The sequence below is a fragment of the Centruroides vittatus genome, unplaced genomic scaffold (genome assembly GCF_030686945.1).
Source record: "Centruroides vittatus isolate TY-2023 unplaced genomic scaffold, ASM3068694v2 contig_957, whole genome shotgun sequence".
NCBI classification, from domain to species: Eukaryota; Metazoa; Arthropoda; class Arachnida; order Scorpiones; family Buthidae; genus Centruroides; species Centruroides vittatus.
In genome coordinates this window covers 252,321-265,437 of record NW_027122636.1, presented here as the reverse complement: position 1 = coordinate 265,437, position 13,117 = coordinate 252,321, and the positions used below count along the sequence as shown (strand labels likewise).

At 31.8% G+C, this 13,117-nt stretch overlaps 1 protein-coding gene across 1 annotated transcript in view; it reads left to right on the top strand.

The window, feature by feature from the left end:
- Nucleotides 1-13,117, top strand: part of LOC136985266 (kinesin heavy chain-like) — a 90,640-nt gene that overhangs the window by 25,143 nt on the left and 52,380 nt on the right. The gene's annotated exons all lie outside the window — the stretch shown is intronic.

The following is a 13,117-nucleotide window of genomic DNA, read 5'->3' as shown; positions in this document are numbered from 1 at the left end:
AATAATAACGAGGCACGTGTGATTGATTACCGTAAACAAAGCGTGGTCTAATGTATTACGTCGTCGTACGTTTGCACTCCCCGTCGTTCTATTTTTAAATTCTGGAAGAAATCGTTTGCCAGAAAGAAAGAAAAAAATTAAAATCGATCCTTTCGAGAATTTTTCTCGGTTCGGAAATGGCTTTTATTACGTACTCCTAATTGATTGCCACCCCCGCGGTGATGGGGAATGGCGAAAATATGTAGAAATCTCTTTGTTTTTGCTAAATTTAATTTCGAACTTTCTTGCGTGCTTAAAGGCCAGGTTATAAATTGCCTCGTTGGATGTAAATACTTTAATGTTTGCAAAAAAAAAAGCATAATTAGAATTATCTCGGAGAACGTATCGATTATATACTTAGGTTAATGTAACCCATGGTGCCAAGATGGTGGCTCGTCTCCGATTCCAGCGAGGAAACAGTGGGACGCACGTTCTAACCTAACCTAACCTATTCTAATAATTTGGTTGTTAATAATTATGGTAATTTATTAGAATAGGTTAGGTTAGAACGTGCGTCCCACTGTTTCTATGCCGGAATCGGAGACGAGCCGCCATCTTGGCACCAAGGGTCACATTAACCTATACTTATTTTAATGGATTATTTACTGTCTAATTAATTTATGTGCCTTTTTAATATAGTACCTGTGAGAATAAGACAATATATAACTTGTTTCCAGTGTGTATTTAATTAAAATTTGTTCTTAACACAGAATAAAAGTCTACAAATTAAGCGCAATAAAGCGAATAATGAATTATCGATAATTCGACGGTAAATAATGGGTGAAAATATTTTTAAAAAGTATATAATCAATATTGTTTATGTTTTAGCTAATTAGGAGTTTTTGCGCTTGTTAAAACATCTAAACAAATTTTAATTCAAACCCCAACTGTAGATAAAAGTGAAATCTGATATGCAAGATGATGTGACTTTTAAGGCTCTTTTTTATTTTTTGTGGCAGATAATTCTGTTCCAATAGCAAATCCGGTCTTGTCATTTGATAATTTTATTATATGACTAAGAAATCTTTGTATTCATTTTTCTCTAATAACTGACACTAGACAACTACAGTATTTTTATTTATGTTGTTTAACTGATAACTTTCTTTTGTTTATGAATTATGGAATAAGAATCACTTCTAAATTTGGGAATATTGTTTATTTATTTCACAAACAAAAGCTGCAATATACAGTCCAACTCTGTTGCGCGTGTCACGATAAAGGACGAGATGTGAAGACACTGTTAATGTATTTGCTTATTCTTATTATTATTTTTTAAATATATACGCATATTTTTTTGGAAATTTTATTGCCTCTTTGTTCTAAATATTATTGTTCCGATTTCTAATTTTTTAAGTCTTCATTCGATAATTAAACATGTAGCATAAAAAATCCTCTAACAGAGTTAAATTCAGATAAGTGTAAATATATTCCCAATTGCTTTTGCGCGGTCTTGTTTTATTTATTTCTGTTAACTACAATACAATCTTGGTAATTTGACACGTATTGGACTGTAAAGTGAATTCAGTGGCACATTAACAGTTACTCCATACAGTCAAATTGATTTACGATGCAGCAAAACAAAAGTCGTCCACCAATTTCTCTGCCTACTTCACCGGTAATCATGTTGCCGGGTTGGTGGATTCATGCTTAATTTATTGGAAAGTACAGTATTTTTGACAGAACTTTTGGGGAACCATTTTTTATATTTACACAGTATTTTGTTATAAGATTAATATCATGCTCGAGCCCGAGTATTTAGGCTCGGACTCAATATTAGGCCACGTTTAGTAGCGTGTTCAAATTTAGTAGGAACCGCAGCTCGAACTAGTAGGAAACTCGTACAGCTTTGCAACAGTGCCAATAATATCCAAACGTGTTCGTTCGGTGGAGGATTATTGGACACTTAGAATACTAATAAATGGCTAGGTTATCTAGATCATATTGTATATTATTGTGTATTTTTTGGGTTTTTTCTGGAGATGAACAAGAATTCTCAGAAGCAGTTGAGAATATTTTTATAAACCGTTGAGGTTGACAGCAATAACTACTTTTTTGTAATGCTTATAATTGTTACATCTTATGTTAGATATAACTATATAGTTCTTCTACCGTTCATATAAATGTAAGAAAATAAATATATTCTGGAAGGAACTAGATTTCTTTTAATTGATTTTTCAATAAAACATGCTGTCAGTTGTTTGCAATTAAACTACTAGTTTCTACAATATGTTGTTTTAAATGCACTGTAGACTTCTGATGTATTAGTGTAACGCTTGATATTTGAACATTTTTAAGTAAAATTGTTATTCTTTAGAAACAAATTAAACTGTAAGTTAAGAACTTAAGAATTTTGCAATTTGATAGAAATAGCCCTCGCTTCGGCCCCAAATATATAAAATTACTTGCGTTATACATATCCCTTATTACTGAGAATCTTCTAATGCGATCAAACGTTTTCAATTTCATCAATTTTCTAGAATGTTTGCAATTGTTCTATAATCAAACAAATATGTAGTAACAAATTCGAATTTAAAACGGTTCGAACATTTGGTTAAAAAGTCGTAATACGTAAATATTGTACGTTTGGAAATTAAGTTATTTACCGCCAGAAACAAAAATTTGCATCTAAAATAGTACAGTAGAAGCCGTTCTTCAGGTTAAGCCTTAATGCTATCCCTCTCCTCTCCACGGGGGAATTTCGAAAAATCCCTTCTTAGTGTGCGTTTTTATGACGTACCCTAACTGTGTACCAAATTTCACCTCTTTAGGTTCAGTGGTTTGTTTGCTCTGGGTGATGATGAATCAATGACTCACTCAGTCAGGACAAGTAATTTTATATATTTAGATTTATAAAAGATTTTAAAATTTATTGCAAATGCAACATTTTGTTGTAAATTATAACTGATAATTATATAAACGTTTGTAAAAAAATTATTTAAATTCATTTTTTAATATACCGTATTTACTCACATATAAGACAGGGTTTTTATTTTTTTTTCATTGCTTCAAAAACCTAGGCCATCCTATACGCACGAGCGAAAGATTCTTTGTGTTTTTGCAATAATTCTTGAGCACAGTGTATTAGCAATTTTTACCAGATGCTCACCCTCTGGTGATAAAAACAAAATTATTTTATTTAGATTTAATAAAAATATAAATATGATTTTTACAAAGAAAAAACTTTGCATGTTGTCTTCCTTATTCAACGTTCGCACCATCAGCAGTCCTCGAACAATTCACACAAATTTCGGAGACGATCTTCCTTTGTAGGCTGCTGCCTCCGCAAAAGAATGTAAAACAGGTAAAACGTCCTCTGGTGCTTTTTTTTTTTTGTGGTTTTAGGCCCTTTACCACTCTGAGAGCACAAAAAGGCTATGTCCTCTGGTGCTAATGCTACAATATTTTATTTAAGTCGTTTGAATCGTTTTTGTGTAGGAGTAAAGCAATAGGAAAACCAAAGCTTTTGAATTGAATTCCGAATTAAAATTCCAAAATCACACGGGAGCCTGCTATAAGTTTTAATCCATTTCCATCTGAAAACAGATGATTATTTGGAAATCATAATTTGGAGAAATGCATGAGTGTGGATTTGACAGAGAGTGGATTTGACTGTTAAGAATTGACAAAAATGGTTCCCAATTATCCAGCAATACGTGAACAAATTACAGGTATACATATCCTTATATCTGTAATTGGTTCCAGGAGAGGCGACGTAAGTCAAAAAATGACATAAGTCGAATTTACTTGTGTAGTTACAACGTAAGTTGAAACTACAGTGGAAAATGCCAATAATGAGCACTTAAGGACCGCTAAATAAGATGACAACACAGATGTTTTCGTGTTTTGTTCTCTAGGATTTATGATGATTATATTAACATTTACTGTAAATGTACATATTTTAATATGATTTTATGTGCTTTTAACGCTTTTCTAGTGATATTACGACTTCAATATTTGTGGCGGATGGATGTAAAGTCAAATAAAATGACTTAAACTTGATTTTTATTTATCCGTATACTTTTTTGACAAACGACGTATATTCGAGAATGACGTAACTAGAGGTATACCTGTATGTTGTCGATTTTACAAGATTTTTTTTTTTTAAGTTTAAAATGCCAGTAATTTATGTAGGACAATGTATGCATTTACACGCATTTGATAATATTTTATTTGTGACTAAATGAAATAAAATCAGAATCGTATTAATATATCTAATTTTCTTTATTTTGATCTTTAAAGTCACACCTCATCCTATATGCAAGTAAATACGAAATATCTTTTTGAATTTAATAAAGATGTTTAAAATTAATTTTTTACTTTAAATTTTATTGTTACATTTTTAACTTAAAATTATATATGTGATCTTCCAAAATGAATGTTACCAATAGTACTATAATTATATTAATTATTATCTGAGAACTATATGACATACATCAATCGATAGAGTAACAGTCCAAGTTTTGTCTTCTGTCTGCATTTAAATGTCTCTTTGTCTATTACCTCTCGGAAGTGCCATAAATGAAAATGGCAACTCCACAATAGAGGTGGTGTTTTGTGTTCTACAGTTTGCAAAGTTGAAATCACTTACACAACATGAATAGTCTGAGGATGCTGTGTGAGGAGTGATGATGGATATGCAATAGTGAACAAAGGAACAGTTTGAGTTTTGATTGAATATGTGCTAAGTGACATGAAGTGCACTCATTGAGAAATTTTACTGGGCAGATGTGAAACTTGGACAGTTTTTCAATATTTTAATGTACATTACAACATTCTTGGATAATAATGAATGTAATAAAATACAGTGAGTGATCGGTTAACGAACATAATCTGTTCCAAGACTTTGATTGCTATTTGAATTGTTCATTAACCGATTATCGATTTACCATGGGTTTTCGTGGAAATTTGATTAATTCATTCTGGAGACCCCAAAAATAAAATATATATACCTTTTTACTATGTTTATTTATATGTAATATTAAAAAATACATATATACACAGTCTTGCATTTTTATTAGTCGTGTTTTTTCTGTTTGTGGGGGTTAAAGAATCTGTAATGTCGAAGCCTATTAACCTCAACCTGATTTGGATGCCATTCTAAGATTGTTGTTCCGACATCCTCCCACTTCTTCAAAAGATTTTTAATAGCAGATATCGGCATTAATCCTCTTTTTCACAAGAAAACATATCTCGCCATGTTTCTTGGTGTTCTGTTGTCAGATCAGTTTTGGGTTTCATTATGAGCTCTTCAATGCTCTTTATTTCTCAGATGTGATTTTTGTTACTCCTTTAGCTGCTTGAGTCTTCTTGATTAAACTGTATCTTTCTTAGGTAAGATTGAACTGTGGCGTACTGTAGATCTGTTCAAGCCATACTGCCCAGCAATATCAGACATCTGCTCACTCTCTACTTTTGCTATTATACTTTCACCTTTCAAAAATAAAAACCGATGCAAAACTTAACAAGTGCCTGCTTGAAAGTCTCGTAAATACTATAAAAGAATTGTTTCTGTCAGAAAAATAAAAGGCTAGAATTACAAGGGAGAGTTTCAAAGTTTGGAGGAATACCATCCAATCAGTACATACCGGGTTGAACGTTGATGTCAACATGTCTCACGCTCTGAAAAGTTTTGAATTGTTGCCCGAAGACAAAGGAAGACCAATCGGTATTCATTATTTTACGTCGCTTCTTCTTGTGTTTATTCTGTGAGGTGTTTGTTGTCCGAACACGAAACGTTTTGCGAATGTGTTTGTTATCCGATTTGTTCGTTAACCGATCACCCACTGTATAGATAACAACAGATGCCAAATACTAATAATAAAAGCTGACTTATGCTACTGTTTATTTGCGTTATGGAAAAAGACGTTTATTTCACAAATACCTTCGACAGTATATAACTGTCCTCTTCAGGCAAAATGGAGAACAGAATGTTAGAATTCTAGAGAGAGAACATTTTCAAATAGTTTCTTGTACATAAGCATGGAACATAAATTACAAATATAAAATATAAAAATAAGTATGATATGCAATGAATATCACTAATAAAAATAACAGACTTAATATATAAATGAATAATTAATAACAAATTAAGCAATAAATAAACAAAACTGGAGTGCCATTGATTTTGTAATGTTTTTTTGTTAACTATGTGACTTACAATTATAGAAGGTTAAATAGTGCTATCCATATCTCTGATATATGAAACATATTATAGTTGTCAGGTGACATAGATGTAATGAAAAGGAATTACCATATAAACAGTATTTTTTGGTCCCCACAGCATTTTAGGAGTGAAATTTGTGATTAAGAGAGTAGCTTTGATCCTCTTATCAGTTTTTTGGCTAGTTCTTATATACCTGCTATGTGTATCTTTGTGTTGTTCAGCAAGATAGGAGCCACTGCCAGAATACTACATAAAGCTGAAAAAATGGGCAGTCTCTTTTTTCTTTCTGTCACGGTATGCCAAAAATGGCCACTAGGGCATATAGTCCTACTGGCCATTTTTAGCTCTAGCTATTATTTAAATCAATATAAATTATTTTATTTGTAATTTAGTATGCCCCGATGCAGGCATCGGGCCTTTTGACTCGTATATAATAGTTTCGACCCAGTTAGCAGGTTTTGTAAGGTATAACAAAAACTCCGGATTTTTCAAAAAGCGTCACACCTTACAGTTACAGCACAGAAGAAACATTAAAGAACTGTAGACCATGTAAAACATTCTGTCTGTCTGTCTGCAGAAAAAATTCTGTTAGTAAAAATGGATTATCAAAATGTCATTGCTATTCAGTTTGACAATCTTTACTCATTAATGCTGGTAAGATTCTCTTAGAAAATTATTCTCAAGTTATTCTAATTACTGATTTACAGCTTTAAATCTGTTTGAGCTGCTTTTCTGATAGATAAGAAGACAGTTAGTTTACATATAAGTATTCTACTGAAAAGTGATATAGCCAAGTTAATCCATCAATTAACATTTCTAAAATTTTAAATATTTGATCAATAATTTATGATGAAATCTAATGAAGACAGTTTTAGCAAAGACAAGTTTTTTTTTATAATACAGAAAGATAAAATGCTTTAATTCATAAATGAAATAAATCCTTCCCTCTTCAGTTCTTACTATACATATCTGATGAAACAACAGAATAAACTATGTTAAAATTAACAACTATATGTTATCTTACACAAGCATAAAACCCCAAAAAATTTACTCTACTCAAAATACATTCCTTGTGTATTATTGGTACAGTAAGTGATGGTCAATCTAATGACTAAACTACTTGTATAGTACTGTACATATTTTCTTTTAGTATATAGAGAGCAAATGTCTCAGAGCCTATTGGATGTCTTCAATGTCTTAGTGGCAGTTTCAATTTTGGTTAAATTTTCAGAAGTCTTGAAGATTATGATAAAGGGTTGAGCAAGCGGACTTGTTTTTGAGCCAGAAATTTCAATACTGTCTACGTTGCATTTACTATGAAACAGGAACCAACTGTCCAGTACTGGCACAGTAATTGGGCCTAACATGAACAAGCCACTTCTATAATCTTTGCAAAATTCCCAAATAATATCCATTAGTGACTGTTTTACATTCTGGAATATACTCTTCGTACACTTGATGCATCACTGCCACTATCTCTGCTTGTGTTTTACTATACCTTAAGCAGAACTTGATTTTTATTTTTAGCTCCATAGGGATTTTATGACAATAGTTATTTTAGTATATCAGTTTAAAATATTTTAAACATATTGCAAGATCATGCAACCTTGCCAAATTGATGATTTTGTTATAGTTGATGCTTCAAAGTACAGTCGACTCTGCATAAGTCGACACCCCAAGGGGAAGTGGAAATGTGTCGAGTTATCCAATGTGACGACTAAAGCGAAGTTGGGAAAAAAAACCACAAAACTACAGTTAGGAAAATACAGTAGTGCGTTATACAGTAGTATAGGCTTACAATACATTGTGTCCTCCATTTACAATTACTCTGTAGATGAAAAACTGAAAGATTCGTTTAGTGTTGTTTGTTTTGAGCAATACTTAACTGTCTCGACTTTCTTTTTCAACGGTCACGAACGCCTCGAAAACATCATCTTTGCAATTGTTAATCGTTGGCAAGTAACATCTAAGGATTCTTAATGCCTCTAGCGTGAGAAAATGCAAAATTGGATTCTGGTGTGACGTTGATGTAGACTGTATATTTTCTTTTTGATTATCTGTTATTATTTTATACATAAAAATACATCACATGTTAAGACATTTTTATTAATATGGTATATATATATATATATTAATTATGTATTAATAAATAAATCGACTTCCCCTCCTGAAAAAAAATGAGTTCACACCACAAGTGCAGAGTGAATTCTTTTTTCAGGAGGAAGTGATGACTTATCAGAGTGTGGGACTTATCCAGTAGTGACGAGTTAAACGGTGTCGAGTAAACCGGAGTTTTTTAACATTAATGCCTATGTAAGTCGGCCGGGACCACAGAAAATGACTACTTAACCGATGGTGTCGAGTTATCCGGGTGTCGACTTATGCGGACTCGACTGCCAGTCCATGCGTTGATGTTATCTAGCTATGACAATCTCAGTCTTCCTCTTCTTTTTTTTTCTGCTGTTTTTCCTTTCAGGCTCAGCTGAAGAATATGATACTTTGTGTTTCTCATTAAATATCCTAGACAAGCTGTTTTTCTTTGTTTGATGTCAATTAGTTCACTATTTCTCCCCATCTTTTCCAAAACTTCCTCATTTCTCATGTGAGTTGTCCCTGGGATACATTGCACTCATTTAAATCAGAGCCCACAACTAGTGTGCTATGAAATGAGGCTAGGTATTCAGTGGCACACTGTCTCCAAGAGGAGGAAAAGCGCGGAGTTTGTCAGGAGGTGAATATGATCGATATACGTTGATTGAAAAGAAATAATGATTTGCCTATTACATGTTTATTGTCACTGATGTTTGCGATAGAAGGAATTCTTACAAGCTTCAAATGTTTATACCTTTGTAGTCATATTTCATAGAATATGTGCACATGTTTACTCAAAAACTTGTCTATAAATTTAGCATCATATTTCACAAAATCTGCACATATGTAAATTTGCCAAGTTGCATCTATCTGTCGCCATATCAATTTTTGTGAAGCGACAAGACGATACTTTGCCACATCACCTATGATCATGGAATGGAGATTTTGATCATGTGCTTTTCATGCTAGGCCTGATTTCCAGGTTGTTAAAAAATAAAATCAAAGTGAGTAATAAGAAAATTGATTATAAACAAATTTAAAATGCTTTTATATCATGACAAATAAAAAAACAGTAAACAGTAAAAGTAACTTGTTTCTAGCATATATTGTCATATTGATGTAAAAGTACAATAGTGACGCAATTAGAAGTTAGGATATGGTTGATCATAGTCTTTGGGCTTTTCATTAATTGTTTTTTGCTGTCCTGTATGCTAAATGAATATCAGCCATCTTTTCTGTAGTATACCTTTGCATGTTGCTGTTTCCCTTGATAAGAAACTTTATCAACAGCATGACAAGATGGAAATCTCTATATTTTTCTCTTTATCACTTCGAAAACATTTGAATGCCAATAGCACTGCAGCAGTGCATTAAAGAGAAAAACGTCATTAGAAAAAAATTCTGTTTTTGTATCATTTATAACCTCTTGAAGTTTGTAAGTTTAATACAGTGAAATGCCATTAATCCAGTTGACAAAACCAATAAGCCAGCGTGTCAAGCTTGTCATTCGGGGGATTATCAGTTATCATTGTTCTTTATCATAATTATTGATAACTTTTGATATAAACATTGTGGAAACAGAACAAGACCAAGACAACACGATGATGTCCTAGGTAAAACAGTTAGCTCGTGCATGATTTTTCTAAAGTCTTTTCCACAATGGAAGTGCGGTATTGTCGAATACAGGACAGTTTCCATGGCAAAAATATTTGAATGGTGTAAAGCAGCCAGATTATAGGCAGTTGTGCATGTGCTTCACAGAGCACCAACCTCACGCAATTTAGCTCGTGGATGCTAACGCCAAAATATATCGTATAATGCTTCCAATCGTCGTAACCGGGGCTGGCACAGCTTCCCTGTCATCAAACGTCACCATTCACCACTAGTATTTATATGCAATAAAAGTATACGAAGCACAAAGTAAGAACGGTGTGTTCTTATTTCAAGCCAACCAAGGGTAGGAATATCCTGGAAAAATTGAAATGGGTTAAACAATCATAAAATGAAGATTTTCACGATTTTATACACAAAGTTAATTAAAATTGTTTCCGAGGGATTGAAAAACCGGAAGAATTTCCACCATTTGATAAAGCAGTATATTTGATAATCCAGCACAGCATTGGTCCCAACGATGCCAGGTTAACAGAATTCACTGTATTTTTACACCCTGTAGCATATCACAATTTTTTGATTTTATTTGAGAAAAAAAATTCAAGCACCTGTTGAAATTTAGTAACCCATTCTTATATTTAAAGCAAACAATAACTGAAAAATTCATATATGTATGAACTCGTGAAACAAAAATATTTTTCTATAGAAACAAGAATTTTTAATACTTGTTCCGTTACCATGGAAATGTAACAACAAATAATAATAAAGAATTTTATTAACTTGATAATTTAAAATAGTAAATTGACGGTAAACAAACATGATTATGCAAAATTATCAAATTACAATTAAAAATAATAATATATTTGAATTGAATGATAAGTAAAATACTAATTAACTTTTACGACAAAAACAGAATGACTAAAAGTAATTCCAATTCATACAATTGACAAATTTATAATTAAAATATCAGTTTAAGTAAAAATTATTTCATTATTAAACATATATTAAACATATATTAAACCAGTCTCTTTGAAGTTCATTATAGCTCTAGAGGTCACGTGTATTGTATTGCATAAGTATTAAAATTTCATTGTTGTTATATTACATGGATAATAATTTAATGTAATAAATAATATTGATCTAGTAATTCTCTTTTAATCTGTTTTAGTAATTATTATGTTTATATATAGTATTTTGGGTTAATGTAACCCTTGGTGCCAAGATGGCGGCTCGCCTCCGATTCCGTCGAGGAAACGGTGGGACGCACGTTCTAACCTAACCTAACCTATTCTAATAATTTGGTCGCTAATAATTATGGCAATTTATTAGAATAGGTTAGGTTAGGTTAGAACGTGCGTCCCACCGTTTCCTCGCCGGAATCGGAGGCGAGCCGCCATCTTGGCACCAAGGGTTACATTAACCGTATTTTGTAAGTTTTTAGGTTGATGTTAGTTGCTAAATCATTTTTATAAGAAAACACAAGACCATAAAATCAAAAATTTTTTACACCTGTATTTCAAATGCAAATCAGTATTAATTTATTTCAAATGTTAAATATTATGCAATATATTATATCACAGCTTCCATTTTTGGCCGAAGTTAGAGTTTATTTAATGTTATTATTTGTAACAGGAAATGCCTCAACGTGTGATTTAATATCTGAATTTTGAAAGTTTGACATGTGACATTTAATGTAAATGCTCTTCCTGTGTGAAATGTCATTTTCAAATATGTTATGAATAACTGTAAATATTCTATTCTATTCAAATATTTTCATTAAATACAAATTAAGAGAAACTAATAAGAGTAAAAATCTGTCATTTTTATGTTAAGAGATGGTTAACGCCAAACCGTTTTTTAATCCTATTTATTTATTTAGGTCTGTGTGTGCCTAGTATAGTGCATTTTTTTGTTTAACAAAAGCATTTAAACAGTTAAATAATTTATTACTTCTTAATATTTGTATTAATTATGTTTGACAGTTCCAGCATTTCCGTTCTTTATATTTCCAAGTTACTTTTGATGTGGATTAATCCTCAAATGTTTTTCATGTTAAATACTTTGTCTTCGCATTTTTTACTTTCTTGTTTTCATGATTTTACAAAATATGACTATACAGAATCAGATTATTAAATGTTGCAGTGATGAGGTTGTAAGTATTACCTTCGAACGAGTAAAAGTAAGTAGTACTCTATCATTTTTATCAATGATGATAGGTTTCATTGTTTAGTAATTCTCAGTTGAGTCTGCATATTTCAGTATTTGTTGTCATAAGAAAGTGAGTAAATTTTATTTTACAATTAACATTGAATATGATTTGTGATAATGATACGTCTACATTTCACGAATCAATAATAATCAGAAAAAGTTTTGGACTGCAACACCCCACCACCTTGTGTACGTCGCATTTGCTACTGATTAGATTATCCAAAATCTCATTGACATTTTGTTAATAATCCTATTTCTGAATAGAATATGCGAACTGGGATTTTTTTATGTTTTGTTATATAACAAACATCTGATTTTTTGTAATTATTCACGGTAAGAGAATATTATAGTTTATATATATATATATATTTCAATGTAAGATGAAGTGATTAGGATATGAAGTCAAGGGTTTTTGCAGATTTATTAAATTTGATCTCGCTTTTTAGTTATATTTATAGTACAGGTATACCTCGTCTTACGTCGGTAATTGGTTCCAGGAGAGGCGACGTAAGTCGAATTTACTTGTGTAGTTATGACATAAGTCGTAGTTTCGACTTATGTCGTAACTAAACACCAATAATGGAGGAAATGCCAATAATGAGCACTTAAAGACTGCTAAATAAGACGACAACACAGAAACACAGATGTTTTCGTGTTTCGTTCTCTAGGATTTATGATGATTATATTAACATTTACTGCAAATGTACTTTTTAAATATGATTTTATGTGCTTTTAACGCTTTTCTAGTGATATTACGACTTCAATATTTGTGGCGGACGGATTTAAAGTCGAATAAACTGACTTAAACTTGATTTTTATTTTTTCATATACTTTTTTTGACAAACGACGTATAATCGGGAACGACGTAACTCGAGAGCGACGTAACTTGAGGTATACCTGTATTTTCTGTCATATAAACTGGTTCTTATTACTTTTAAATATTCTCGAACCTTTTCCAGCAAATGAATTTTTGTTTATTCTAAAGATTTTGGCTGTCTAAACGGC